Source organism: Anomalospiza imberbis, chromosome 4 (genome assembly GCF_031753505.1).
Source record: "Anomalospiza imberbis isolate Cuckoo-Finch-1a 21T00152 chromosome 4, ASM3175350v1, whole genome shotgun sequence".
Lineage (NCBI taxonomy): Eukaryota > Metazoa > Chordata > Aves > Passeriformes > Viduidae > Anomalospiza > Anomalospiza imberbis.
The window spans coordinates 54,743,456-54,768,994 of NC_089684.1; the positions used below are offsets into that span (position 1 = coordinate 54,743,456).

Below are 25,539 nucleotides of genomic sequence, written 5' to 3' on the forward strand. Positions count from 1 at the left end.
GGCTCTGTGTAAGCCCTGCTCAGCAATAACAAAAACATCTCTCTATTGTCAACCTTGTGTTCAGCACGAATCCACAACACAGCCCCACACCTGCCACTGTGAAGAAAGTTATCTCTTCCCTAGCCAAAACCAGCACATCCTTAAGATTAAAAAGATTATTTCACAAAAATGCAATTTGAAGTTTGCAAAAATTATTTTGGCTATAAATTTTTAACTCACCTAAAATCTTTCCTTTGGGCAATTCTCACAGTCTTTAGAATATGCTAAGACTTTTTATGGTTGGAGCCCAAGCCACTTGAAATGATTCTTAAAAGAGCACAGTCTAATGGGAAAGTTACCTAAATAATTCAGTACTGTTATACCCTTTGATAGGTACATGAGGAACAGAGAATGCCTTTGGAGGTTCCGTTTCATTTTCACTTTAGGCAAGAGAACATTCCTTTTTTGAAGCAGAGAAATACTTTGCCTTACACTGCCTCATGCCTGGCACCACAAAGTGTTTTATAGACACTGTGCTTGACTCATTCCATGTAAGCAAGAAAGGCTTCTATAGGAGATGGGCAGGCCATATTCCAAATGCAGTTTTACTGACATCTTAAATAAATAAAAAAATAAGCTAGGGAAATAATGCAGAAATTCTGAGCACTTCCCGGCACTTTATGAGCTTTACCATTTTTAGCAGATTAAACACATTTCATACACTGAGGTCTGAGGTATGAATAGTATTCTCTTTGCTTCATTTTGCCCTGCAGCCTCCTTAGATGAGCTTTGGGAAATTGGAAAGACTGCACAGAGAGAGAATTAATTTGCACGCAGGATCTGCAGCCTAAATTTGTCATCTTGGCAGCCCTCTCTTTTTGAAGTGAATCATGAATCATCACCGAGGGAAGAGCCACAGAGGATAAAGTCCATGTTACAAAGTACTGTGGCTGGAGCCAGCCTTCGAGAGCCCGCATGGAGAGCGGCCACGCTGCCTCTGGAAGCAGCACAGCCACGAGCCCCCTGGGCTGTGAGCAGCCAGCTCATACACAGTGTGAGCTGTGGGACCTCAGCAGTTCGGTCTCCTCTACTGCTGACTGCCCTTTCCTCCACTGTACATCTGTTGTATCTTCTCACAGCCTGATTTACTGATACCTTCTGCTATCAGCTTCCCCCTTGATCTGTCGGAACCCACTACGACGTTACTGTAGCTAGACAACAACTGAGAGCCTTTTCCAAGCTTTTGTATGTATTATATCATCTTATGGCAGTACACACAACACTTTCATAGTGTTACTGTTCATAACAGAGTATAATTAAATTTTGTTTGCCACGAATCCCTGTTTTTTCTTAGTCTTTATTTGCCATGTGACTCCACCCTCCATCACACAAAGGTACTGGCAATCTCCACCAGCATATATATTGCTGCTAGCCTAGAGTGTTGATATCAGTCCCTTCCAGCTGAACTGCTCTATTCTAGTCCCAATTATTTTTCTAAAGAAAAAAGGGGGCCATAAGAAAATATAAATGCACTCCATGTTATTTGGACAGAAGTCTATGTTTACACACTTTTAATTACTCAAGTTGTTACTGAACTCTGAGCAGTGTACTTTAAGGCAATAATCAATTTGGTACATTTCCTAAGGACAAACATTGTAAAGACAGAGCTAATGTCATTAATCTTGTCTAAATTTTCTGCTTATTGCAGCCTGTTTTATTGAATTTAGGTGAAATTGCCTTTAAAGTGATATAAGGAGACCCAAACTATATGGGTACTTAATACAATTTTTTTTCTTACCATAATATTAATTATGCTTGATGCAATTAATTTTTAAACTTGAAAAACAATTTAATTTTCCTCTGTTGCACATTAACTGTCACTTAACAGAAATTAAATATACTTAACAGAGATTAAATATACTTTTATTACATACAAAACCATCCAAGTTCTGCACAACCAGAAATCATACAGTAAGGAACAATTTCAGTTATTTTGCTTCTGAGCATTTACAAGAATATGATAGTACAGGAGGAGTTTTGGGGTCTTCACTGACTATGGTAATGCATCTCTGGGATGAGTAATGAAAGGACCCATTTCATCTTTAACAAGGTAAACTCCCTGTACCTTTGGTTAGCAACTGGTCTTATCCAGCTTCTACCTCTGATTAAAGTCCTACTCTGTCTTTGAAGAGAGCTGCTTCCAAGTGAGAAACAGCAGATCTTACACATCTGTGTTCATTTACATACTGTTTTCCAGAGATAAACAAATCTTTGGCTCATTTTCTCTTTTAATAGGGCAAAGGGAAGGAATTTATCAGACTATCTGTTCACTTACCTATCACCCTTTATTTCTTCTCAAAGGTCAACTTTATGAGAGCAACCTTTTTTCATTCTCTAAGAAAGCTACATCCAGGGGAATGCTTCAAACAAAGACCTTGCATGACAGCAGTAAAGTATTTATTGATTTTGCATTCTTATTGAAGATTTACATCCGTTTGCATAACAGAAGCTGTGATAGATCTTAAAGGGCATTTCCAATTAGCTGCTATCCTTTGAAATGATGCATAACCTTGTATCATGTCCTGAACCTGCAGTTTTGAATCCCTAGGTGCAAGAGAAGTACACCTATGCTCTAAACATATAAGCAGCAGTACTAAAATATTCTCTATTATTAAGTTCTGATATTAATTAGAAGATCACTAAAGGATATTTTGATTTCTTTTTTCTTTTGCACGTTAAGTTTCTATAAGAGGGATGCTACAACCCAAGAGTTGACGAACTTACATAATATTATCGATATATATGATATTATAAGAATTTTGACAGTCAAGGTGGTCATTAGCACTTCATTCTTAAAAAGAAAGAAAAAAGAATCATGAAGAGAAAAAATGGTCCACCAAAATGTCATGATTTTAGCAGCCATGTTTAGAAGCCTTTTATGAACAAAGCTCTGACTAGCTCAGTACATCACGTAGTAAAGCAAGCATGAGTGAGCCACAGGCACACATCCTCAGAGAATTCCTTCTGAGAAGTATAATGGCTGTTATTTTTACACTTTTAATCCCTAGCCTCTCCTTATTACAGCTAATCATCTCAGCATACACATTAAAGAAGGCTTTGCAGGTAGTGCAGCATGAGAAATCAATTGCCATCCAAAGTACTAGTGCTTGCTTCTGTAGCAGCATCTTTGACCACACATGGGTTAATATATTGTGAATCTTCCATTTTCCCTTTTGTTTTAACAAGTCAAATGCTTTATTCCCATATTGCACAGCATAGTCATTAACTTCATCTATTTATATTGTCATTTTTGATTTGATAGGTGACTGCACAGCAAGGCAGCTTTTAACCAAGTCAGCTGTACATAAAGCCCATAATAAATCCTAATTTCAGGGTGTATATTCCCAGAAGACTCTGCCCCCTCTATTAAGGAATAAGTGACTTCTCTAAAACAGGTGCAAGAAAACATTAAAAGTGTATACATATCTGCTCAGACACCTGCTGACACACACACAAAAAAGGAATATTGTACAATCTATCCAGTAAATACAGAAACACAACTTATGATTGTTAAACTACATATTTCAACTCTTAATTGCAGTCTACTTCCTTAGGTCACTATTTATACCTGTGCATGTTAATTATTCCCTATTAAAAGCAGGAGTTTGTAACACATGCTATTTCTAGATACTATACCATCACCCATGTAAGGCAGAACCCAGCGCTAGGGTGAGAAAGGCAGGAGAACATCTCGAAGAAGATACACTGCAACTTGTCTTATAAGTGTTTTGGCCATTTGTAAAAGAAGATTAGGTTCTGACGATGTGTTGTTGAAAGAATTTATACGATGCACAAACAACTTTTGGCAAGTGTGGGCAGGTTCTGACCTTGGCCAAAACTTTACTGGTCCCACCTTGAGAGCTGTACATGCCAGCACCACTTCCCCTTTGGTACAGCAGACGCACATCCTGTGTTTTGAAATTCAGCAGCATGCTAGGTGATTTTTTTTTGGCATGTGTTGGTGCCACTATGAATTTTGTACACAATTGCACAGTAAGACAGATTCTCTTGGGGTGCGTAAAATGCACCTCTGCTCCAGGGCCAAGATAGCCTTGCCAGAGATTCTCCCAGAATGCAGAGAGGGAGCCCAGGCATCCCATACACAGACACTTAGCAGCCAGCCCTCTGAACAAAACACATCCCAAGTACAGAAAATCAGGCCAGCTCTTTCCAGCAAGCTTGAATCTGAAAATAGTGTTTTTAAAATAATTAAATGAATGCTAAAACATGACTGTTTTAAATGCAAATCCACTGCAAGTTTCACAATGCCACAATAACTTAGAAGAATAAACCTCATTCCATTTCAATGACTCCAAATCTCCCAGGCTTTCTGAAGGAGATGTCTTGAATCCAAATTTTCTAGAAAAATCATTCCCATAAAAGATCCCACCCAAATCCTTTAAAGTGCATAATTATAGTTGACTTAAGGTTCCCCCTAAAAGAAATTTTCTCTTGCTTGTCCTGAGCAGTATTAACATTCATAATAATCAGTGCTGTAAGAAGTTTTAAATATAGCCATATATTGTCCATAATTGTTGTACTGTTGCTATGCACTATCATATAACTGCCTGCAGATGGCTGCATTTCAGTGGGGAAAAAATAAACTGTTTTAAAAAAACCCTGTTCTTTGAGTGTGTGTTTTTTATTTCTAAATCATAGTATTGATAATATTAACAATAATAACAACAACAATAATAAAAAATAATCAGTGTACCACTTTTACAGCAGCAAAAAGGCTGGTCCCCTCTGTGTAAATCAGTTTCAAATGGGCTCTAAGATTTTTTTTTTTTAATAAAAGAATGTAAAAGCTTAAGGCACTACAAAAAGAACTGAAGCTTTAAAAACTTCTCGCACTTTGAGTTTTAACTGAACAGGAGCACCACCTCTGTTTATAAGAGATTTTATTAGGATTAAAAGGCAAATTCAAAGCAAGCAGTCTGATATTCTTCTGCTACTCTGCAGGCTTAAAGCTCTTTAAAATGAAAATATCAATATTAAAAATGAATTAACTTTTCAATTATGGCCTGTCCTTGAAATTTTATTTTACTTTCTACTTAATATAGTTACTGCAGCAAGCGTGCAATAAAGTCAAAGTGCTTCTAATTCTAAATAGCATAGGCGTAAGGTTACCAGAAGGTTTTTAGGGCATTTTTAAAGTGTTGCTTCATTTATTCCTCCTGAACCAAATGAAGAATTTGCATTGATTTTTAAGGAATTCAGAACAGAGCCAAGTATTTTCTTGCTGATGCCTCACATACCACTTTTCAGATCCCATACTTTAGTCTGCTTTACCTGCCACTAATAGCAGAGGTGGGAAGCAGGTAACACACTAGCCAAACAATAGTAGTAATAAATCAGCAGACAGCTGGGCAAAATACCTCTCTTCCTTTGCAGAATCGTCTGTATTTCACAGCTTCACACTCTGTGTCGTTCAGAAGCTTCCCACATCAGCAGGGACACCACAGTTGTCAGGATATAGCAGGATTAATTTTTGGCCGACCCACCAAATTCCAGTGAGAACTTGGGCTTGACCCAGTAGTATTCTTCCAGTAAGATACAACACTGCTGTAAATAAACAGGCGAACAAAAACCAGGCCAGATTATAAATCTTTACTTTCACCTAATATGCCAGTCTCTTGGCTATTCCATGGCCACTAACAGCACTGTGGGGATGGGATCATCTTTACAGTAAATCTGTGCGGCACAGAGAGTGGATCCCTCAGCTTCTAGATATTAGTGGATATCAAAGTCCAAGCTCTCAAAAGAATGCTTTAGGGTTCATGGAGGGATAGTTGCTCTCCATCTGAATGGAACAGCAGGTATTAGAGCCATGTCTGACAGGAGGATAATATATCTGTGCAGACAAGATAATCATGTTACTTTTAAATGAAATCAAATTTATGTTAATTTAAAAAAAGCTGAAACATTTCTATTAATGAAAAATACTAAGAAACAAAGTGCTAGCTATAATATAAACTATATTTTCTTCTTTATTTTCAAGTAATTTGAAATGAAAATTATTTAATAAGAAAGTATTTTGCATGTAACAACCCTATGCACCAACCCATTACAAGCAAATCCTATACAGAATATCCTGCCTTTTTTCAGAACACAACACTGCATCCTTGCACAAGACATAACACTAATATAACACCTGCATATAGTGTTTATGAGCTCAAATTTCCTCTCTTCCTGACCAGGGCCAGAACTAAGGCCCCAGATTCCTACTCTTATGAAGAACAGTTAGAGAGCAGCTAAAGCATAACAAGCTGCTTATTCTGGTTTCATTAATCCAGACTTGGAACACAGCCACTAATAAATATGTTGGAATTTTTTAAAGCCTAAATATCAAACATTTATATCTGAAATTTTCTTAGAAAATGGAAAAAATTAACTATATGAAGTAATTAACACGATCCAGGACATTCAATTTGTATTGATTTTAAAATCAAAAGCAGCATTTTCTCTTACAGAGAAGGAACTTTTGGGGTTATTCTGGCTACAAGAAATCCTTTAGGTCTTGTTTGAAATGCCTCCCTTTGGAAAGAGATTTAGATGTTGCTTCCCACCACCCAGCAATGCATATTCCCTTTTAGTCTCAAAAGGTGTTTCTGTTTAATTGCCTTAACTGTTAAAATGTGCATTCCAATTTGGATTTTAATCATTCAGTATGGCCATCAATAGAGTTAGTTTTATCTGCAATACTGAAGTGTTCTCTTCTCAAATTTCCGTGATGTTTCTGTTCCCTTCTCAGCCTGTGATGCTGCCCAGAGCTGTCTCTCTGCTGAACTCCATCAAACTACTTCTTTGAGCATGTTCTGCGGCTGATGCATGTTTCTTGTATATTGTGATTCCTGTTTCAAATCTGTTTTCCCATAGCCATCTTGTGTTTTTAAACTAAGTACAAACCTAGCACTACAGCAGCAGCAGCAACAACAGCAAAACAAATGGAGTGGTAAACTTGTTTATTTTCTCCTTGATTTGGGGCCAATTTACACAAATACTGCATAAACCATCAATATAACACTGAGACAGTTGTCATGACTGTTCCCAGTCCTGGAGGTTCTTGGTGCTTGGCTCACAAAAACACATTTCTGCAGCATTCACTGGGTCATCACTGAATCTGGATCAACAGAAATGTAATCATGAACAGCATTTAGTTCACAGCCAATGTACATCGGCACGGAGGAATCAGTCTGGTTTGAAACCCCCAGCAAAGCCTGGGCCCAGGAGCTTCAAGCTGGTATTCTCTTCCATTCTGACAAAAGAACGAGGTTTTAAATGGCATCAGGATTTACAGACGTCCGGCAGCTGAGCTGATCTGACAACTCCAAGTCTAATTCTTGTGTGACATAAAAAATTAAACGGGTCCATCCCCTCGGCACTCTGTGCCGGACGTGCCCGCACCTGCTTTAGCGGGGGCCGAGCGAGGGGACCCGGTCCCGGCGGCGCGCACAGCGCCCGGCGCCGTGCGGGGCGGCTCTCCCGGAGCCGCAGCCCGCGGAGGCAGCGCGCAGCCCGCGCGGCCGCGCTGCCGAGCGCCCCGAGCGGCGGCGGGCGCGGGGCGGGGCCGCGGGAGGGCCCGGCCGCCGCCGCCCCCGAGGGCGGGCCGCCGGTGACAGCTGGGGAGGGACCCGGCGCCGGCAGCGAGGTGCGGCTGCCGGGCGGTGCTTCGCCGCCGCTCTGTCCGCATCGCGCCAGCGGATCCCCCCGGGGAAGGAGCGGGCGGGGGCTCGGCCGGGCCCTGCCGCTGTCGCCGGCCGCGGAGTGGGTGAGTGGCGGCGGGCACGAGTGGGTGATGCGGGGGCGGCGCGGGCACGCGGTGGCAGGGGAGGGAGGACGGAGGGATGGAGGGATGGAGGGATGGATGAATGGATGGAGGGAGGATGGAGGGAGGATGCTGCCGCTCTCGGAGACTTTGGTCCTGCGAGGTGCCTAAGGGAAAAAAAAGTGCATCCCGGGGCGGGGCGAGGCTGTGCCCCTCTCCGCTCGCCCGTCCGTGCCGGTGACCCGCCGGGCGAGGAAGCCCCGGGAAGGGGGGCCGGTGCTTGGCGGGGCAGGGGCTGCCTGTCCCCAGGCGGGGCGAGGCGGCTCCGGCCCGCCGAGGGGGCCCGCTCGGCCGGTGCCCTGCCGGCCCCCGCCCTCCCGCAGCTCCCCCGCAGCCATCAGCGGGCCGGGGCGCGGCCGCGGAGGGGCCGGGAGAGCCCCGGGGGCTCCCTGTGCTCCCCCACCCCCGCCGGTACCCGCGGCACGGCGGCATGACGGTCCGGAGCATCCCGGCTCTGCCGCCCGCCCCCCTCCCGGGCTGTACCTGCGGTGCCGGGGGTCCCCGGGGCAGCCTCCGGGGCTGGCACCTGCTCCTGCGAGCCGGGCGCTGCTGGCAGCGGTGTTCCAGGAGCGAACGCGAGGCCTGCCCTTGGAGGGCTGGCAGGATGAGGCCTTTATTTATTTTTTTTTTTTGCAGGGTGCTGGCTGGCTGATATTTACATAATATCTCTGCTTAAATGTGACCTCGGTCCCTAATTGGAGGCTTTCTTTGCATTTTCTATGGCAACACTACAGAGCAGATCACTCCAGTGGGCTGGATCAGAGGAGTACCTGCACACACTGTAATTTTTCCCTCTTGGTTCCCCATCAAGACTGGTTTGTTCTAGTGGATGGGTGAAATTTCAAAAAAAGTTCTTTCCATCAGCCCTTAAAGCAGTGGCCAGGCCTGCAAGTCACTGCAGATTTGCAGGATCTCTAAATTAGAGGAGGATGAACACAGGCTTAACTAACTAGCAAGAATTGTATTGTTAGGTATTTATATATTTACTAGCCTTACTAATGACTTCCATGCACCACACTGCTTAATCAAAACAACCCTAAGAAATGATGTTAATTATAACTGACTGTATTTATTTAAAAATTAATGGAATTATTAGAAGAAGAAAGAAAAGAAATTTTGTAGGGGGGAAGGAGTTGTGACCCACTTCATTCAGAGATTTCTGTTGCTTAGTGAGATCTCTGCCCTATGCTTAGAACCCATCATGTATAGACAGTAATGTCTCTTCTTCCACGGTTGGTCTCACTGACAGTAAGCTTGATGTGCCTATATATTTATGCAGGAGTTGGATTCTGTAATGCTTATGAGAGTCTGCTATGTTTCACCTCTGTGAGATGCCAGCTTCAGTTTCAGGTTTTATATGGCAAAGGGTGAATATCTTTGTGTTGGTTTTCCAAAACGTGCTGAAAATAAGTGTTTTGTGATTGTAAGACACACTAATTTATCGTGCATTTAGGCAAGAAGGTTTTTCTAATGACCTTTAAATTTTGCCTTAATTATCTTTTGATGTGATGTTTTTGTTCTGCATTGTAAAAACACATGCATTTTTGTTAATAATGCTAAAATTAGTTACTGTCATACAAAAGCTGGGATACTGTGTATGGCTTAGAACATTTGTTTTCTGTCTCTGCTCTGTTTCTACTTCTTGGTTCACTGGGATGACTTTGTTTCTTGCACCTGAGGTAGTGTGGGGTCTTTTGAGGTTTGAGCTTTTTGTTTCTGGATGGGTGCACGTAGGTTGTTAACACAAATCTAATCTTTGAATAGATATATTGGAGATTTAAACAGAAGGACCAAGAATCTTGGATCTTGTGGAAGAGGTGACTCTTCTTATGGGTGGAGAGACCACTGTTGGGAGAGGTGCTCTACAAGTTCAAGGAGGCCACCCCTGGGACTCCCTCACTGAGGCACTGGGGCTTGTATGCTACAGGCTGAGACACAAGTAACAGAGGCCATTGGTGTAGAGATGTGCCTAACATATTTAAGTTCTCCTGCATGTAGATAGAGGCTTTTTATTTCCATTTGCTTTTTGGAAATGCTCTGCTCTGAGCAATGCTTGCTCTCCACTTCAATGAATGCTCCATTAGTGTCTTAGATTGTTATGGGAATGCAAGAGTTGGAAATATCCTCAAAAGAAGCCATGTGTTGAATCTGAGGTATAAATGAGGCTTGAACTGAAATAGATGTGCTCTGTTAAAATGTCAATTCCAAGACACAGTGATGGAGCAGACATTTCTTAAGATTCTTCTCTTAGAGGTCCATCTCATTCAAGCTCATGTTTTGTTTTCCATAGTTAGTACATTTATGTCCACAGCACCATCGTCATTGCAGTTCATCCCAGCTCTGCTGTCAGTTTCTACCTTTATGTATAATTTGTCAGTAGCATATGTTTGTAGTTGTTTCCATGTATAGATTATTTTTTTTCTTGTAGAACATTTTGGTTGGATTATGATAGAAGATGGGAGATGTGGGAGTAGCAAGTATATGAAGAAAGAAATGGGCTTGGGCTGTATTTGTGAGTTGTGCAAGGCCAGATGGAGCTGGCATAAATACGTGTCAGGGAGCAGAAAATACTGAAGAATGTGAAATTGGATTGCCCCTTTGTATGAAAGCAAAGTTGGTTGCATGCTGCCTCTGTGTAAGAGGATATTTGGTCAGGTACAACTGATTATTGCATCTCTATTTATTAGTTTTGAACTAAAGTTGCTCTGACATCAATCAAAGGAAACATCAAACCCCTTCTCATGTCCTTGTCTCTAATGCTGAATTTTTTTCTCTCAAATTTCATTAACTCTGTTCTGCTTCATTTTGAAGGCACAATATCCAGAATATACACAAAGCCTTAATTGCAGCTTTGTGTACTGATATGCACAAACACATTCCATCTCTTGTTTCTCATAAAAAAAAATTCCATATTTAGAACAATTGTTAACTTGGGCTATTTATTGCAAGGAAAATCCATTTCATGGTCATTGTTTTCTCCACATGTTACAATAAAATATATTGAGTTAATGATCTGAAGAAGTGGGGTTTTCCATCTTGGGAAGTTTTACTCCTGCATGCAAATTTTGTTTCTTCTGTTTAGTTTTTGCTAAGGTTTTTTTAAAATAGCAAACTTTAGCAAACTTTATTAGCCCTAACTTCTGTAATAGGTAAAAATCTATAGTAGTTCAATCAAAGTGATGCAGATTCATTGTCAGTGAGGCAAAATAGAACCACAGGAGTAGTTTAAACTAATTTTTCATTCATTCTTTTTGTCCACAATACTTCCACCCTTTGCACATTATTGTAGATCACAGAACTTTGTCTTTGGCAGATGGAATGCTTTTGTAGGTCTTTCTTAGAAATCACTAAAACTTGGTTGGTTACTTCCTTACTTAAAATACTTCATCACTTTTTTTGTCTAATAAGAATGGCAGCTGAAGAGAAGCTTCTGCCACGTGCAGTGGTGGGTGAGGTCTTCCCCTTTTTCTCCCAATACAATCCAAGCTCATAGATCTGGCGTTTAATTCCACAGCTACCTTTGGATTTGATGCATTCTTTCTTTACCATCTATGCTCTCAAACACATGCATAAATGCACATGAAGATCCAGATGTATTTAGGAAGCTCCCACCTGGAGCTGCTAGGTTGGACAGGAATGGATAAGATGCTTGATGTAGTGAGGAATACAATGGGAATTTCTTTAGTTTATTTTTGTTGTTAGTTCACAGAAACTTGTAGTCAGTCTGTATCTTGTTCACAATGGGAAATGACATGTCAGTGAAGACAAAGATATAGAGTGGCAATTTCTATTTATCTTCATATGCTTGGTTTTAAGAGGGGGTTACCTAATGCACATTTTATGAAAACATAAACATATATAGACATGAAGTTGTTTTGGTGCTTTCCTGTTAACACACTCAATAACCCAATAACTGAAACCAGCTTCTGGAGGTGAAAGTGAAATTGAAGCAAAAATGACTTAAATTGTGGAATGTTTAGAAGTAATGAATAGACTTTTTTGTAGTAGTTATATCATCCTCAAAAAGCACAGTCAACATTGGTTTGCTTTGCTTTGACTTTGTTTTTAGTGCAAGATGGCTGAAGGGTATCTTTGCTTTGTTCTGATAATAAGAGAACTTTGATGTAAATATTAGTTAATTTGTTTCATGCAGATGTTTTTAAAAAACTGTATATTTAATCTGCAAGCTGGCATTCTGTAATGAGTGTAAAATTAAGAGGAGCTATTTATTTTAAATGTATTTGTTTATGTGTTGCTTACTTGTTCCCTACTAAATGCTGAATGTAGCCACAACTATAGGAGGATCAAGATGTCTCTCCTAACTCTTTGAAGTTTCTGTTCAGTTTTCTTCTCACTTTTCGCCCATCTTCACCCCATGTTGCCCATTATCTGGCACCTTACCTTGACATTAAGGGAAATGAGAGCTGTTTCAGAAAGTACATTTTTTCATATTTCCTAGTCCATTTAAATTTAACTTGAATTTGACAAGACATTATGATTGAAGGCTTTGAGTTGCCCTTGTGAAAGCTGTTACCTTTCCATCCAGGAAGGAAGTGTCAGTAGAGTCACAGAGCTACCTTTTGCAGTTTCACTTTTGATTTAGCACTGATGCTCAGCATGTGCTGCAGATGAAATGCTTGGCTTCCTGGGTGTAACCTCAATAAATGGTGTCCCTTTGGCTATGGTCAGCATAGTTTTCAGCCTTCATTATGATCACTGTCTGCATATCTGATTGCTTTGACTTTGCTATGCAGGTGAGGAGGTGATTTTGTTTTCCCCTGTGAGTGTAACACACGAAAATTTAATCCTGATGTTATCTATTTATTTTAAGGTGAGGTGAGCCAAGTGGTATGTTGGTGCAATTGAAACTGAGGTGCTACTATTGTTGTTATTATTATTATTGTTTGTATGATGAGAGTAAGAGTGAACCATTGCAGAACAATCCTCTGTGGATTCTTCCAAAACGATTTTCTTCTTCAAAAGTCAGAACAAGGAACATCTTATCTAGCTAAAGTAGACTATTTTGCTAAGACTTTCCAAAATGTCAGTGATTATGAGGCTGAGATTTTATTTTCTTTTTCTGTTTTCTATCCAGAGCAGTATCCAGCATCTGGTAGCTTTTTGTTTACTGCTCTGTAATGCTTCTGTTTGTGCAAAAAAGTGTCCAGTATTTTGCGTTTCTTTTCACTAGCTTGCATTTGCACTACCACCCAAAGATACAAGCCTTGTTTTCTTGTGAACTGCTAATTCTCTGAACAAGCTTATTATCTATGTTTATAAATACTTGTGGTGATGTGATGCATGTCTAGCCTGAGTCTAATCAGGACATGTTTCTAGGGTGAAGGTTTTACTCATTCTGTTTGCGTTCTCATTCTGTTTGAGTCCCTAAGATACAAGTACTTCCCTGATTTTGGAGTAACTGCTTCCTGTAGCACTTTCTGCACTATCTGGATCCTATCAGAATGGAGAGAGTGTGTTGGGAGGTGCTCCTTCTCTAAATTGCCTAGAAATGAGAAATGAAACCCCAAGAACAGACTTTTTTTTCCATATCAAGGTGTAAAGCAGTACTTTCACAATGTTTTTACCTTATGTGGATCTACTTGAGTCACATCTTGGCATTTCCTGTAGAACAGATCATGGCTCAATCCTTTATTGCTAAGCTTGTTAGATATAGACTGTATTATAATTATACTCTGCTAATTTAGTGTGGCAGACTTTTATATTTTATAAAAGAATTAATTACTTTTTCCTCTTGAATCCTTTTCTGGACTCTCTAGTTCTTAAACAAAACAAACCAAAAAAAAAAAAAAAAAGATCTGCAAATACATTTTATCCCACCTTATTATATCAATGTCCTTTGAGATGCACTCATTTTAAGGAAGACCAATTGATAATATATCTGAAATATGGCAAAAGAAAATAGTTCAGCTGACAGTAAGGATGATGGACTTAATTCTCACAAAGGCAGACTTCAGCTTCTCTGTGCAGTGTAATCCTTCTCAAGGTAATCATCCTATTAGCTTCTGCGTGAGGCTTTGGCCTCTACCACGTAGGATGGGAGGGAGGATGGGATGCTGTGCCCCAACACTTACTGTCTGTTCTGGTAACTCCGAGCTTTTTAGTAAATTGGCAAGCTCTTACTAAAAACTTAAATTACATTTGCTGTAGCCTGGCTTCCTACGGAAACGAGCCTTAAATGCTTCTGCTGTATCTGAGTCCCCTATGACTAATTTTTGCATTTGTTGGACAATTTCAAACTACATGTGTGAAATGGTTGAAGTCTTGAAGATAAATCTCCTGCTCCAGAACTTAAGACATATGTGCTTAATTGCAGAGGTTAGATGAGCCTTTTTTTCATATTTTTGGTCAAGTTTCACTGATGAATGGCATGAACTTGTATTCTTTACAATGAGTCAGCTTGAAAAATTAATCTTTTGGACTATTTTGTTCCTGACAACTCACTATATCCCTTTAAGCTCATTATATCCCTTCATGAATGTTTTCTAGTTTGGTTTGGTGGTGAGATTTTTGTTAGTTTGTTTATTTTGGGTTTTGTCTGGCTTTGTTTGGATTTTTTTTTTTTTTGTAGATTGCCATCATATACTGAAATTTCTCATAATATTTTAGCTTCTGTATTTGACCAGCCAGGAGGTTGGAGCTATTACTACCTCTTGCACAGAATTGCAAAGCCTTCCTGCATTCAGCTAACTACCAACCCTGTCTTTGTGTCAATAACAAATATTTTTTGTATATATTATTGCTTGCAGATTTAATTTTTTTTTTTTTGCTACTGTCCACTGAGTAAGAAAGCCTGAAATATTTAGGATTTTTTGTACTTTCCCCCCCATCTTTTCACCTTAGCCTTTCCTAGATTATGTCTAAAAAGTAGATGCCTACTGCTGCATCAAAAAGGGAACTGTGACCACAGCCATGGTTAGGTATATCTGAGCTAGATTTGTTGTGTCTATTTAGTGAGCCATTAGGAATCTAGGTATTGGGTAAAAAAGCTGTGGTTTTCAAGAGTAAAAGTTTAAATACTGAGAATTTTGTGTGTACTCAGAAAATACTCTAAGAATTAATATATAGATAAATCTGTTTCATCAGCCTATCTGATGAACAGGTGAAATAGAAGATTTCTGCATACCACCACTTTAACATAATTACATAATAATGATAAATTATACTTTGCAAGTAGCTGTGTTGAAGATGTGTCTGATTTAAACAGTGTTTAAGCTCTAATTGCAGCACTTAGTGTACTTAATATATGTATTGTCCAGGAACTGAGGAGAGACTAATCCTTCAAATAGCACAAAAGCAACACAGGATTCCAGTTATTTGCTGTTTCCTCACATAAAGCAGAGAAGGATCTAAAACCTTTAGAGGGATGTGTTCCCTTATCACTTGAGGTAATAAATACAGTGCATTTCTTAAGATTTAGATCTGTAAGTATAAAATCAGTAAAGCAGATCTGTAAATATCATGGTTGTCAAGAATGATAATTCTAATCTGCAGAACACCCCCAACCAATATATACTGCACGTTTGCTCTTTCATACCCAGTCCAGTCTGTCGAGCCTTTGCACATCTGATGCAAAAATGCATTGCTGCTTCAGCTGCCATAATCAGCTGTAACTTGCATGTGGACTAAGGGAGCTGGAAAAAATCCATGGTCCTGCACTGGAATGCAGTAATTGCCAGCTCCTTACTGGGAGGTGGGACCAAATGTGTGAATCCATCACAACATGAGGCCTAGCTCTGCAGAATAACTCTCCTGCTCTAGTTATTTCAGATACTCTGGAATAACGATTCTGTTTCTCAAGGAAATTATTTTTATTGGTATATAAATACAGAAGGAGAAGGAAAAATTAAAATGGATGCTGTATTCTGAACTCTCTGTAAGGGAGTAACTATTTCCATGGTCAGTCTTCATGTGAAAACAAGTCTGAAGAAGCTGGACGGGGAGTAGATAAGTCAAGAATGGCAAGAAAGATGCAGAAGGAAATGAGTGAGTTAAAAAAATATGCTGCAGAGAAAATAAGAAAGAGTGGGCGTCTATGTAGGCAGCTTTGTTGATGTCAAAATGCTACATGTTCTTATTTTGTTGTGCTTTGTCATGATGGAGGAGTACACGTTCTGCACAGATTAAGCCATTTCATTCTGTTTTCTGATATAATTTGGCTTTTTTTACGTGGAAGAATTCATTAAATATGAGATACATTCTTTAACAATGAAGCTGTGCAATATGAAACTCTTACTTTTGGGGTTTTTGAATTACACAAAGCATTTTTTCTTTTTCCTGTTTCATACTGCCTGAGATGCACCCCACCCTGTGGGTGATAGAAGTGTTGCCATGGCTTCTCCCTTGCAAAGGCTGTAGATTTTAAAGTAGAAAAATAAGAACCCTCTTGATACTGACTCATTTGATTATGATCTCAGCTACAGTCTGTATAGCATGGATCCATCATCCAGAAATTCATCACCTTTATTGCATGAGTTCCGAATTAGCACCAGATTTAAATAACACCCAGACTAGGCAGTGAGGTTGACAGTAAGAGTTACACTCATTGTGACCCTGACCTCTGGGCAAGGGAAGACATGCTACAGTTTTGGGGCTTTGATTACATATATATCATTATTTATTCAGCAGTAAAGTCTAAAGTTTGGATTTTTTCCCCAGCTTTTAGCATGGCCCACACTGCAGGTATTTCTGACTGATGAAACCTGCCCTGAAAAGTGGGACTGTAAGTTGGTGCTTGTATGTATTCCAAGGATTTTAGTAGACAAATGTGACTTTGGAGCCACAGAAGAAAACTTAAGTGATTGAAGAAATGCACAGGCCTTCTTCTGTGGTGCTAACTCTCTATATTAGTATAAAACTAACACAGTACACTTATTAATTACAATGTCAGTAAATATAATCAGGTTGTATTGTAGTTCTGAGACTCATTAAACCTACCTGTGAACATCCATGTAACAAAGCTTTGTATCATCCATACCTGTGCTGTTAGGACTTCATTGGTTGTCCTTAGTTTTGTTTTCCGTTCATGTGCCAAGCCCTTTCATTTGAACTGCCCTAGAACTTATTGCTGGCATATTTCAGTAGGCTTCAGTGTTCAGAAGCTGTATTCTTCACCCACTGATGCATCTGACCTCCAACTGTGTGTGCTCTCTGTTTGAGTCCGTTTTAATTGGTGGCAGACTGCAGACCTGGATGAAGTTTTCCAGAAGATGGAGACAATGTAGAAGGCACTGGAGATGCACAAGCAAAAATTCTGTGTTTGTTTCTGAACTTAGAGTTGTTGAGTGGTCATGGAGGAGATCTTCTGTGTGCTAACCTGGCAGATCACAGTTCCTGGCTACATGATTTTGCCTGTGTTGATAATTGCTATAGACTCTTGATAGACTGACACTTCGGGTGCAGGACTGGGGGTATATTACCGCATCCCAGTCCCTACTAGTTTTTGGATGACAAGAAAGGGCTGTGCCTTTGAAGCAGGGGAGGTTTCACAGTGTATACATGCAGTGTTTTCCTCATGGTTGCCAGTGAGAAGGCTAAAGCAATAAAGAAGGCAGTGGCTATTGCCCTGGGAGTGCTGGTTTATCAGTTCACTACAGATCTGTGAGCCTCCAGTTGGATATTTGGAAGTGAGTATTTGTTGCAAGGCTGCAGTGAGTTGTGCAGGTGGTGGGTGTTCCTGCCTACTGAAAATTGAAGAGCCAGTTTTGAGACTGGTCTGAGTGATTCTGTCTACATCTTCCATGTTGCATGGAGCACATAAGCAGAGAAAATAATGCTTGTGCTTTGGTAGTTCTCAGCAGACCTACATCAGTGTGGAAGTCCTCAGATGTTGTGCATTGGGTGCAAAGGTCTTACCTGTTATTTGCCAAATAGGATTTAACTCTCTCTAAATAACATAGTAGATTGTCTTTCTTAATGTTTTGAGAACTTTGTTGTTAATTTTTGCTGTGGCTTTTAAAACTGTGCTTGGCTCCAAGGTGTTTGGTGGAAATGCTGCATGTCACAATAATTTAGGTGGCTGAAGGTGTTGCAAACACCATTGGTACGGGATCGTGGCCATTGCTGTCCTCATTGTAACTTGCTGTGCGAAGAATACATATGCAACTCCAGAGGAAAAAAGACCTCACTCTTTCTCTTTATAAAAGCCGCTGTTACAGAGACGAGAAACATTTCATCTTAACTTAAATTTCGAAGAGGTCAAAGTCAACCTGATCATGTTCTTAATATGTTGTAGCAAACTGCAGGCCTGTCCTCCACATGTGCTTTAGCTGGATATCAACTTAGAGAAGTGTGGTACCCTGGAGCTCTGTCTTGTGACACTTCTGGGGTAACACATAAAATTGTACTAGACTGGTCAAACAAAACATCAAGAGCAGAGAGAGGGCTTGAAACACATGTGTTAAAATTCCTGTGCAAGGCTTCTATGACTGTTAATAATTTCTCCTCTATGGAAAACTGTCAAGTAGTTCTGGATTTTTTTTCCTATTTTTTTTTTCAGGTAAATGTTTTAAGTGTGCTCCACTGAGATCTTATGACTCACTGACAGCAAAAATCATTCCCTTTGGAACCTGGTCCTGCACATGCACTCACCATTTTGACTGCAGATCCCCTGGTTTGTTCCTGGTCTTCTTTCCTTGGCCACTTCTGTCCTTTTGACTTACAGCTGGTTAAACAAGACCAGATGCACTCTAGCTTGACACCCCTTTACAGAGACATCATTCCATTGATTAAGGAGTACTTATTTTTTCAGATATTTTAAAGCATGTCCCAGCACCATCTTCTGTGCTGTATGAAGATTATACATTGGAGCAGTATGTTCTGTGATTCTCTGGTTAACTAATATTCTGCATTGTGGTATCTAGGGTTGTTTGACTTAGGTGAGCAAGATGTTGCAGAAATGGTGGCTGAAGACTTAAATGCTGTTTAAATAAACTAATAAACATTTGAGTCCAAGAGGAATGTTGGAAATGAGTTGCAGGAAATCCTGACTTTCAGAGATGTAGAGTGGCACTGAAGACTGTCAACCCTTGGTTCTGTCATCTGGGCTTCAAACTAGACTGGGTAGTACCTATGCAGATGTGAAAATGAAGCTTTATCCTATAAGCATGGCAAGCAGACGTTCAAAGGCAGCTCTGTGTTGGCATTATCTTTTCTGCATGCTGTTAGTAGTGTTTATGCTAATAAACAGCTTAGAATAAAGTTACAGTGTAGTATGCAATATTGGTCTCAATGGGACTGTCAGGTTAAAACAGTGTTTTGTTTTTGCCAATTCATAGTTTCAAGCAAATCAATTAAATATCAAAGCTTCATTACTTAAGAAGTTGCATTAAATTTTGTGTTTCTTTCTCTGGTTTGGTAATGTTGGAGTAGATTGCTGTGGTGTTTGTGTTGAAAATCATGTAAACAATCTTTTTTTTTTTTTTTTACTACAAGAAAAAAAAAAAAAGAAAGAATTTCTAAGAACATTGGGTTTCATAGAGGCCTTAACCTGCAGTATGTGGTCAGACTGTATATTTTAGTGATTTTTTGCCTTGGGTATTCCTGTAGTGATGCTGAGCAATACAATTCAGAATTGATGTCTACATTACTGCAACTAGCAGAGAGACAGTCTGCCAGTTGGATCAGAATTTGCTTCTGTTCCTGAGTGTATGTGTGGGGAATAATAGTCTCTGTGCAGAGATTTATTTCATCTTTTAATGCCAGGGGAATTTGATTTCCTGCATCTGTGTTTGGAGTGCTGGCTATGGAAGTATGTCAAGGAGACAAAACTATCATCCTGTTCCTGATAAGGGAGAAAGCAGTGTACTCAAAACTGATGGTTGTTTAGTTATTGTTCTGTCTATCCACATGGCAGGAAAGCAATAAATTCCTTGGTCATCCTTCTAGACAAGATACTGAACCAGTAGGAAGATGCCACAATTCATAGTGTTGATCTGTAAGCTGGAGCTCAGCTTTGCATTTTCTAACCTGGCTAAAAGTCATTCTGTTTCTGATAAGTAGAATTTATATGCTGATGTTTCCTATCACTTTACTATAATCTGTATATTATTGTATACCTAATTGATACACTTCCTCTTTTTTCTTCATAGCATGGTTTCTCACCTATTGAGGTTTTCTTCCTTCTTTATTTATGAAGCACCTAAGCCTCCTGTGTAACTTGAATTTCAGCTCTTCCTGGTATGTTTTAGTCTGTATTTCCTTTTTACATAATTGCTTCTTTTCTTCCATTGAGATTATCTTTCTTTGTAGGATAGAATATCTATATCAGTCTACACAGATCATCTTGCATTTGTGTAAGACATTTTCATGAATATTCATAGTATATCTTTAGCTTATGCATTTGTAATAATAAATGTTAGTAATCAGATTCAAATTTGCCTTTATAATGCCTAAGAAATATATTTTATAATATATTTTACTGGTGCTAAGCATGGAATTTATCTTTCTGAATTCAGTATCTGATTTTTCCTTCATGAGCCTGTCATGTTGGATGACTTTAAATTTCCAGAGTATTTACAGTGTTTTTGTTAAATTATTTTTTCTGAATTGCCCTTACATTAAGAAAAGTGATCTTTTCTTCTTTCTTTAAAGAGCAAGCTACTTATTTTTGCTCTTAGTTAGCTTACTACTTGGCTCACTAATACCTTTTCTTTTTCTCTTTGAGTGAGTGCAACTACCCTTCTAAATTTTGAATATGTTATAAATACTTTATTCAGAGCTTGAGACTCAGTCAGCATGCTGAGTCATTGTTTAATGCCAGGTTTTCTACTGATTGTATTGTTTTCTTCTTGGACATACTGATTAGCTTTCTTGAGCTTGAGAAGAATGCTAAAAATCAATCTTTCAGTTTACAGAAGCTGCATTCATAGAAAATTAACTTTTAGACATTCCCTTCCCAATTTTTCACCTAATTTTGCAGAATACGATGTACACAAAGATGTAGCTGCTTGTGAGATGGTTCAGTGCCTGGCCCCTTTTCTGCACTTCATCTGAATGACTGGGTCATTGGTTGGAGGAGGGCTCATATCTCCCTCTCCCAGAGAGAGCTGCATTAGGATTAATGTATTTTATGTGAACACCCAAGCCAATGACAAAATTACTGCTAGATTGGAGGCCACTGTTTGTTGTTTTCCTGTCATCGAATTTTTTTATAAAATATTTAAGTAAAATAGATGTAAACTGTTGATCTTTGAGGCACCTCTGTATTTCCTTTGTGAAGAGTTAAATTAGTAAAAGCACTTCCCACTGGACTTCAGCTTTAGCTTTGCAGGGAAATAATTAGCATTTGAAGCCAAGATACCATGTTTATGGTCTATTGGTCTTGTTTGGTTTTGGGAATGCCGTGTTTCCATGCCTAGTATGGTTGCTCTGCTCTGAATCTTGAAATCTGTGGACCTGATACAGTAACAGAGAAAGACATCTGAATGCCCCAGAGAAAATGTGATGTTCAGAAATGACATCTCTTTGAGCTGCCTTTTTAGTGCTTTTCCTGTATATGCAGTATCAGCAGACACAGTGTAGAGAAAGCAACTAGTGACACTGAAATTCAAACTATTTTTATAAGTATACATTTTTTGTGTGGGAATCATTTGTAGAAATGAACTTCAAGTGAAGAACCCTTTAAACACAGCCAAATCTGTGAACTACAGGAACTGAAGTTGTGTGTGATGCAATGATAAATTGTAATGATGAATTCTTAACTATTTCTTCTGCTTTTAGTAATATTTTTCCTGTCCTTGTTTCTTACATTGCAGTTTTGCATTTCATACTGTGCTTGATTTCAAGCAGCAGTATGGTTGTATTTGGCAGGGTGTTTACCATAGATGACTTGGGTCAGAAAGCATGTTCTGAACAGCTTCATCCTTTTCCCTGCTCCTTTTCCCATCTCTAATCTTAATGTGGTGCTCTTCCCATACACTTTTGTCACTACAGCTGTCTTTCAGCATGCAGGAGTGAGCTAAACTGCTTTTAGCATTTCATTAATGCCACTTTTGATCAGCTGGCAGGTGTGGCCGCGTGAGCAGCGCTTGCCCCGGCCCCGCTGATCCCCATGTGCCATGTGTGCCTGCTGGGCAGGTGGTGGGATGCAGGACCCTCAGCTGGGGAAGCACGACTCTCAGAGGATGCTCTCTGAAAGATGAAGACCTTTCTGAGATGGATGAGCATCCTTGCCAATAGATTTTCAAGGGAAAAAGAGGCCACTGTGATAATAACTCGCTTAACGTATAATTTGAGTCCTAAAGCATCTCTCAGTAATTTCTTCATGTGTTCATTGACTTGTAAATGCAGGCATCTGCTCTCTCTAGTGAATGCTCTAGTGTCAAAGAACTCACCAATCTTTTTACTTACCTAATTTCATTGACTGCGTATTCCCCTGCCTTAGGAATCTCTTCTTTAGTAACACTGGCTATAGTTATACAGCAAATATAATACAAATAAAGAGTCTGTGTTATAAATATGGGATAAATTAGGCAGAAGTTTATTTTTAGGTTACTGAATATATTGATGATTGCCATATTTAACAAGAGTACTCTTCGTGCTATGCAGAAATTTCTACAATGAAATTGTACTCTCGTCATTGAGTTGACATGAAATAGCAGGGAACTTACTGGCAGGCATATCTGGGTTAGGCTGCACTAACTCATTAGAAGCTCCTAAAGCAGGATTATATGAATGGGACCTTATCTTCTCAGGTTAAATATAGGTCTGTAGTTTAAAATGTGGCTGCCATGAAATCCATGTTGACTGGCAGCAGTAGTCTGATTTGTCCACCTTTTCAGTGCTATGCTTAAAACAAGAGAACCAAAACATAAGATTCCATCTTTAATAGAATTCAGTGTGAATTTCTTGCTGTTATTAAGGGTGGGGTGGGTTTTTTAAAAATGAAAATATTAATGAACAAATCAGACTGGAATATACTTGAAATATGTACATCACAATTTTCACTAATCTATTGTATCTTAATCAAGTTATAAAAAGAATTACTTACTTTTCCTGATTTTGGATATGATCCTGAAGGGTATTTCAGGAAAAGTAGAGATGATGTTAGCTTTAAAAATCTATAAAATAAAATACATAATTTTGCATTATATCATAATCACAAAGAGAGTAAAGGAAATGTATTCATTCCATAGGAATAAATAGATTCCCTTAGCCTCTTTTTTTGAACTGCTAGATTTACATTAAAATTAGAAATTCATGTCATAGTTCATAGAAGCAGTGTTCCTTAGTGAGATGTGGAATATTATTTTTATTTCATATTGCTGCTCCATACTTTTATAATTATTTTTAAGGACAATTTTCTAGGGAAATTATTCTCATTTTTGGTTTCCATTCAAAAGGTTGAAAAACCACAAAAACCTACAAATGCCCTTTTTCTAACATTAGAGTTCAGGTAGGTTTTAAACATCTTAATCAATTTCTTTGCTGGGGCTTACCTTGACCTGCAGTCAAAAATGACATTTTTTTTAATATAGTTGGCAGGATGCATATTTGTGTGTGTTCATTTAGATGGGCCTGTATATGTTAGTGGTTATACACAGCAGTCACATAGATTGAAAAGATTCTTGCCATTGCCTTGATTTAACATTTTGATCTCAAAAAGCCTTTTGTTGGCACTGCGAGGTTCGTTCTGCTGGGGCTCTGAGTGGAAGGTATCCCTGCCCATGCACGGGGTAGGAATGATCTTTATGGTCCCTTCCAACCCAAACTAGTCTACGATTGTGAGCAGGGCTGCATTTAGCAGTGCTGAACTCTTCAGCTTCTCTCTGTTACAGCATGAGCTGCATTTCTTAGAGTAGTCTTGCATTTTATCTGTGAATGTGTGGGGGCACACCAGAGCTAAAGTTCTCTTCTCTTCCAAGTGTGTTGTCCGTGCCTCGTCTGCTGAAGGTGCATATGCATGTCTAGAACAGAGCATGGTTTAAAATGAGTGGGAGCCTTAGCTGAAGACATGATGAACATAATTCATATTCGTAACTATTGTTGAAATTTTTTTCTCAGATAAACGTGGACAAGTCTGATAAGGTTATGCCATGTCCATCAAGTACAGTACAGTTATAAGTTCAAGTCATATTAGTAAATTTATTTCTAAAAAACCAAATCTGTGAGTAGTTGGGAATCTCAGTCCTTCTTTTAATTCACTGCTGCAAGTAAATTCTCTGGGTTTTATATATTATTGCATCCTAAACAGATTGTTTACATTAATAAGTTAGTGAGAACATAAAGTAATTAATTTCATTCTCTTCATTTGCTAATGAAAAGGAAATTATTTATTTGCCTTAAGTCTTTATTTGAAAGTCTAGGAGCTGTGGAAATCATACATGGTATATGTGGAATAAACCAAATTCTCGCAGGAGTATTTCCTTTAGAAACATCTCACTGTTTTTATGACAGTCTTCTAAATAGAGAAATAAATCTGTTTTATGACATGCATTAGAAATGTAAAAAGCAAGGACAATATTTTTGGCGGACCTCAGGGGTTTTCTAGTATAAGGAAGCTTAGATATGGAACAATGTTAAGAAAATACGCCTTTCTGCTGAATCACAATGAGAATTTAGTACTTGAGACCAAGCACAGCTTGATGTAAGGTATTTTCAGGAGAACTCTCCAGTATCCAAGATCAGTACTGGAGAAAATGTGGTGTTTTTTAAAGTCTTGTAGGAGACAAATATACTTGGTTATTTCAACACATTCTGTTTCCATTGGCTTTAAAATTCTTTTTTAATCCTCTGCCATAAGGGAAAAAAAAAGAAACCTGAAAAATGAAAGATTTTATTTTCAAATAACTTTTTTTTACAAACACTTTTTATTTAAAATAGATTTCCTTATTTTTGCTTTATTTGAATTATTTTGCCTGGCACAGAACAGCATTTAGGAAGGACTTCTAGTTAACCAGTACATTTTAGATAATTTTGGATTTTTGTTAGCTTCCTATAGAAAAAACTTCTCAGATTGCATCTGAAAATACAGCTGATACTTCTGTTGCTTCCTCTTGAATTTTAGTTCTTTTGAACAAGGACTACCCTGTACTATTAATTCTAGTTTTGTTGTCAAGGCAATAAATGTGATAATGCATCCAGTATGTTCTAGCATGTATTAAAAGTATTGTAGACATGTGACAAAGGCTTTAACAAGATGTGGCTTTGCTAGTTTGAGTCCGTCTCTCTTTGAGCTTTTTATCTGTACCAGCTTAGGTTGGGTTTTTTTCATCTGGACAAGACTTACAGTGTTTTTGATCCCTAAATAAAGACAGCGTGTTTATGTGAGAAGCAGTCATATTTTCAGCTAGGTTCTCCTTGCATGTCTGGAATTTCAAGTTGTAATAGTTGTTAATGGTGTAAGTCAACTACATTGTCCAGATGAACTTTGAAATTGTTTGCTTTTCAACTCACACAGTAATTGATGCTCTTAGTACATTTGGGTGTATAGTATATTTGATTAGTTAGTATATTTAATTGATGCTCTAGAAATAGGGACCGTAATAACAAAATTATTGGCAAACAATTTTTATTTTGGAGTAGGTGAATGAACACAAATTGCCCTCTATAGTCTGGGAGAATGTCTTATTATCAGGATATTTTGCACGTGTTACTTTAAAAATACTTTCTATCAGCAGTCAAGTTACCTAATTTACATTTGAATTTATTCAGAG

General features: G+C 38.9%; 2 long non-coding RNA genes across 2 annotated transcripts in view; one reads left to right on the forward strand and one right to left on the reverse strand.

Annotated features, from left to right (window-relative positions):
• The window catches only part of LOC137473027 (uncharacterized), a 146,808-nt gene that overhangs the window by 6,872 nt on the left and 114,397 nt on the right, over positions 1-25,539 (reverse strand). The window lies entirely within an intron of this gene.
• LOC137473026 (uncharacterized) overlaps positions 7,651-25,539 on the forward strand; it is a 53,364-nt gene continuing 35,475 nt past the window's right edge. The window contains exons 1-2 of the long non-coding RNA XR_010998561.1: positions 7,651-7,810; positions 8,504-8,648. This is a non-coding gene — a long non-coding RNA (uncharacterized lncRNA). The remainder of the gene's footprint in view (positions 7,811-8,503; positions 8,649-25,539) is intronic.